At 38.9% G+C, this 6270-nt stretch overlaps 1 pseudogene; it reads left to right on the forward strand.

Moving 5' to 3' along the window:
• Positions 1-2811: 2811 nt before the first annotated feature.
• LOC144516093 (synaptoporin-like) lies at positions 2812-5691 on the forward strand (annotated as a pseudogene).
• The last annotated feature ends 579 nt before the right edge of the window (positions 5692-6270 follow it).

Genomic DNA, 6270 nt, shown 5'->3' on the forward strand with positions numbered 1-6270 from the left:
AAGTTTTAGACCAAAACTTATATTTTCAATTTCAAGCTTTAGTTTTTCAACTATATATATATTTTTTCAAATTAACAAAACATTTGGCCCTGATTTAGCTCCATAACCTCACCCCCGCCCCAAGCTCAGCCACAGATATTTTAATCATTTCAATTGGATGCCTTGGAGGTCAATGCCCTTAGAGAAACCCTGAGCTGAGAGAACTGATTACTGATTGATTATTAGAGATCATCTCTAGCTAAAATACATGGTTTGAATATAAAAAAGAATATATAAAATAGATATAAATGTCTAATATGTAAAACAGATGTACACAGGCTTCTCTGTCTTATTTTGTTTTCCCTATATCCTGATCAAGATAAATAGGGCCTGAGCGCCGAAGGCCCTATTGAAACTGAAGGAATTCTTCTTTCTTCCGGCAAATGAATCGCCTTTTTGAGGGGCTTAACATATTCAAAAACTCACCAAAATTGGCGGTCGCATCAAGACTGGTGAGAATTTACATTTTTTAAGGATTTTGGGAATAGGCGGCCAAAAATGACTCGCTAGCGCCCCCTACAAAACTTCAAGAATTGAGCCCCTGCAGTACGTTTAACGTAGACTACCGAAAAGTAGTACACATATGTAGCATGTCAAGACGTACAAAAAAGCTAATTGGAGCCATACCCTAAACCCAACAGGAATCCGCCATTTTGAATTGAATGGTTGAAATGAGTGCGATTTTGGCTATTTCCACGTCGTACTTTAACGAACTCCTAGAGCTTTCATCCGATCAACTTCAAATTTGGTCTGTGCCATCTTAAGACGTTAAAGATGAAAAGAAAAAAACTTTGCGTCATAGGGCATGGCTGTGGCGGGGCGGCCATTTTGTGCGTTTCGCCATCGAAACAGGAAGTGGGTGTAACTTGAGTGTACATTGTCCAATTGGCTCGAAACTTTTCAGGATTCATAAGAGTCCAACCTTGACGACATCTACAGACATATATTTAATCAAAGTCATAGCGCCCCCTAGTGGCAACAGGAAGTAGACCTAAAAGTCAAGGTGCTATACTTTAACGAACTCCTCATTTCATCCAATGGACTTCAAATTTGGTCTGTACCATCTCAACCTTAAAGATGAAAAGTTATTAAAAGAAAAACTTTTCGTGAAACGGTGTGGGCATGGCCGCCATTTTGAGCATTTATCGATGAACGAAGAAGTTTGACAAGGGTCCAGACCTGAGGACATCTACATGCCAAAATTGACTTTTGGTCATAGCGCCCTCTGCTGGCAACAGGAAATCTGCTTTATATGACAAACATCATCCGATTTACATGAAACTTAGAATGTGTGGTCTACATGTGATACTGAGCCGCCCCCTGTACTTTAACCACACACATGTACTTAGGCCACGCCCCCCTCTTATGGCTTTTGAACCATTTAAGGTAGAGTCTGGTGTGAGGTATCAATGAACTCAGCAGAGACTTCCTTTTTTATTGGTAAAGGTTTGCCCCGACCCCTATGCTTTGACCACGCCCCCTTTCACAGCTAATGAACTGTATGACGTAGAGTCTTGTGTGAGGTATCATTGAATTCAACAGGGAGTTCCCTTTTAATTGGTGATGATTTGCAGTGTCTGAGGCTTGAAACACAGCTGGGGCATTAGTGAGCCCAAAGGGCATGACAAGATATTTGAAATGGCCCAGTGGTATGTTGAATGTTTTCCACTCATCCCCCTGCCGGATCCTAACGAGGTGATAGGCATTCCGAAGTTCGAGTTTAGAAAAAACTGTGGCGCCCTGAAGGGGTTCAAAAGCAGAGTTGATAGGCGGCAGGGGATATTTATTTTTTACAGTAATGTTGTTTAACCCCCGAAAATCAATACATGGACGTAAGGTTTTGTCTTTCTTGTCAACAAAAAAGAATCCAGCACCAACAGGAGACGACAAAGGACGGATGATGCCTGCAGCCAGGGAGTCGCCTATGTACTTTTCCATCGCCTCTCTTTCTGGTTGAGACAGATTGTACAGACGACTAGATGGCATAGGGGCCCCTGGAAGCAACTCAATGGCACAATCGTAAGGCCTATGGGGAGATAACGAAAGCGCTTTGTCCTTACTAAACACCTCTGCGAGGTCATGGTAGTCCTCCGGGACTGATGACAGATTGGGAGGAGGAACAAGGGGCGCAGGCCTAAAATTAGCCGGCGGCATAGCCGAACCAAGACACACTGAGTGACAGTGACTGCTCCAACCGAGTATGGTGTGATGTGTCCAATCAATCTGATAGTTATGGAGACTCAGCCAGGGGAAGCCGGAGCTGGGACGCAGTCGGAACGCAGCCGACTGCGGAACGGCTGTGTTCTGACTTTTTTTAAATAGTCTATATAATTTAAGAAGTATGACAATGTTCTCCCTTTTTCCCCAAAAGAACACCTAATCCTTCGATTTATCTGAATAATTCAAAATCACTAAATGTGGAGAAACATCTGCAGCAGATATTTGTCTTTGTTTCATGTTTCGGATGAAGCCTTATTTAGAAAAAAAGATCTTTTGAAAGCAATGTCTTATGGTCTTACAATAACAAGTAAATTACCTATTTGCAGACATTTCCTCAATTATGGTATTTATAGTTTATTGCAGTGTTTATGAACAAATATAGAGGTACGGTAAAATCTCAGACTCCTCCCTGGGGATGATATCTATTTTCAGCCCTCCCCTCCACTGGAAGAGTCACTCTCTTTTTGTCTGTCTACATCAGTGGTGTTTCGACCCTGATGACTAAAGCTGTCGACACTGTGTGGAGCTGGACTTGAGATCTGTGATTTTTAAATGTGTATGGTTATATTTGCTCCGGTAAGTTTCATTTCTCTAGTCTTGTCATTTCTTCATTTTGGTTTTAGTGATTTCTGCCTCTATTCACTGCACATTACCTTGTATGAACTACAACATTAAGTGTGATCTTGATGTTTTGATTTGTTGATTGGTGAAATGTCTATCAGGTTTAGAATCAGTGCTGTTTTCACATACTAAGAAATCTGTTCAAAGCAGTGAACACAGAGTCAGTTTCTCATTCTTAATATGAATATTCTGCATAACTATAAAGTAGGGCTGCAGCTATCGATTATTTTAGTAATCGAGTATTCTACCGATTATTCCATCGATAAATCGAGTAATCGGATAAGAAATACTTAGTAAACAGCAATAGTAAATATTTATTATTGCTGTGTACTAAAAAAAAGGAAAATGATGTCGGTGATGTCTGCTATTTTCGTCTTCGTTCATTTGTAATCTGGGCCGTCAGTCTTGTGCATAGACACAGTATATAAACGGTCTTGTGTCCACAGAAGCGTCAACCTGTTGTGTGCGCTAGTAATTATCCTCAGTGCGAAAACACAGTGGGCTGTACAACCTTAATTACATTGATTTAACGAAGCTTTGAGGCAAAGAATTTTGCTTCGAGGATTTTTTGTAATCAAATTATTCGAGGAATCGTTTCAGCCCTACAGCTCCGTTAGTTGTCTTCCAACCTTCAAATTATTCAGGTTTTGTTTTCAAACCAATTGTAAATGTCAATAATCAGACCAGTAGGCTAATTTATTAATGTGTAGTATGCAGTAAGCTGCACTCCCAGACCTGATATTGGATCAATGAAATCTATGATATATATATATATATATATATATATATCAACCGATGCTGATCCTTTTCTATTTTTGTTTGTTAGATTTTTGCCATCTGTGCTTTTGCAACATGTGGAGGATACTATGGTCATCTCCAGGTTAAAGTGGACTGTTCAGACAGGAGGCAGAGTAACCTCAGCATCGACATTGATTTTGGCTATCCTTTCAGGTGAAGTAGTTGTTTGTGCTTTCCTTTGCCTATGTCCTTTGATCTCATTAGGTAATTCACTTTTGTTTGTATTACATTTAGTTGAATCATTCAATCTTTGACAATTTTTACATGTTTTGATTTATATAATTTTAAAATGTGAATTAACAGACTAATTGACAATTATGACAAACAGTGAAGATTTTACTGGACACCCAAAACGATGCTGTCAGACTAAGAAGACATGACCAGGCAATCATCTCTGCATATTTCAGGAAACTGGTCAGCCAGACAAAAGCAAAAACAAAAAGATTATTTAAAAGCTGCACAACTCTACTCAATCATGTTGCCAGATTCAGCAGAGGGGAGTTGCTCTCAAAACAGGATTTTGGACTAAAGCTGAGCAGGATGCCGGCCCAATTAAAGTCCAAAATGTTTCACTGCATCATTCGACAAAACTGTACCTGGAGTCCTGACAGACTTAACCCTTGTGTTGTCTTCACGTCAACCTTGAAAACACTTTTTTTGTTTGTTTTTGCTTTTACCAACGTTTTAAATTGTTAAATTTTTCTTCTACACATTTTCAGCGCTTATTTCTACGTCCCATATTTTCTGATATAAAACAAAAATTGAAAACGGGTCAATTTGTCAACACAAGGGTTAACTGAAGGTGGGCTTTTTGTGATGTTATAGCTCCTTGGCACTTTATCACAGCTTGATGTAGCTGCTTAGCGATCCATTGATAAGCTGATGAGCAACAGAAACTTGTATCTTTCTTTGTCCCTGTTTCATTTTGACTCCTGCCAACCTGAAAGTACTCTGGGCTGCCTGGGACTTTATGCTATATAAACACTGAGATGTTTGAAGGACGAGAAAAGAGTGACTCTATTTCTCATCCGTATTGCTGTTTTAAGTGAAAGGACTCATTTAAACAGAGCTATAATAGATCATCATTTAGTTTCAGTGTGCACAGTGGAAACAAAATCTAATCGCCCATGAATTAAATAAAATTGCAGTTGGATATTACTCATAAGCTCCATACAAAAAGTCAAGCCAAATTAAAATGGTAATGAGTTAAATTTCACAACAGTAAAATATAAAGACACATTGTTTAACTGAACGACTTCTTGGAGAGCGACTGGCCACCATAAATATTTCATTTGGATGATGAATGGTGTGGTGTGTCTGTGGCTGTTTCCCTACAGACTCCTTACATTTCCTTTTTCTGTCTTGTAGACTACAAGAAGTGCATTTTAAGGCTCCCTTGTGTGAGACAAAGAGGGAAGAGATCCTTTTCCTGGATGGCGACCTTTCCTCAGCTGCTCAGTTTTTCCTGACTGTTGGTGTTTTTGCTTTCCTGTACTCTCTGCTGGCGACCATCGTCTATGTCTTTTACCAGAACAAGTACCTGAAAAACAACAGAGGCCCGCTTGTGGTCAGTGAGTTTATACCTTCAACAGGCATTCCTCCAATCCTCTAATGTCCACATCTGAGTTAGATAATATAGTGAGATCATGTTTGTGTTTGTATGAGATGAACCACACCAAATTGACTATTTTTCCATTCTACTCTTTTGTCCTGAGCAGTTTTTACGTTACGGTCATCTTCTCCTTTATGTGGCTGGTGAGCAGTTGCTGTTGGGCCAAAACTCTTTCTGATATCACAACGGTTTCAAACCCAACATAGGTGCTTTTGCTCATCTCAGCCTGCAGAGCTCAGCAGAATAAATGTATGGCCACCCAGGAGCCTGTCTGGTCACAACTTAATACATCTGCGGTAGGTGTTCGCTCAACAAATGAAGCACTGAAACTCAAACTGAATAAAGCAAGCCATTCACACCTGTCCCTTAGAGACCAAATCCCCATGATGTTGCCGCACTAACAAAACAATCCCTTCTGGATTCTTCTGGTTGATTTGCTTAAAACTTTATAATAACCATCACTAAGAAATGATAAATTGAACATTAGTTAAACTAAAGCAATAGTTATTTTACTGTTAACAAACAATGAAATTACAATTAATGTTTACTAATTACTAGTAATACTGTCATTTATGTTATTTTAACAGTTATTTTTTGTTGCACACATCATACAATTTGATATATTATATAAAGTAAGTGTTAATGATTACCCAATGATCTGTAAACCTTGAAGAATTCATTTGTAAACAATTAATAAACATTATTTGGATCGTTATTATAAAGTTGCAGCAGATGATTACAATACCTTGTTAATTAATGAATTTTATAATTTGATAATTAACTTAAAATCCCCCTCCAGACACGTTTTAAAGTATGTAAAAATACTCTGTTATGATTCACATTTTGTTTAACATGCTTTTCTTACATGAAAAGTAAAATACTCTGAAAAAGGGACGGGAAGCACATCTTCTCTTTCTCCCTCATTGAGCAATTCTGGATCTGGCTTCGTGCTACCCAACACCACTGCTCACGCAGACTCA

The sequence above is a fragment of the Sander vitreus genome, chromosome 4 (assembly GCF_031162955.1).
Source record: "Sander vitreus isolate 19-12246 chromosome 4, sanVit1, whole genome shotgun sequence".
Lineage (NCBI taxonomy): Eukaryota > Metazoa > Chordata > Actinopteri > Perciformes > Percidae > Sander > Sander vitreus.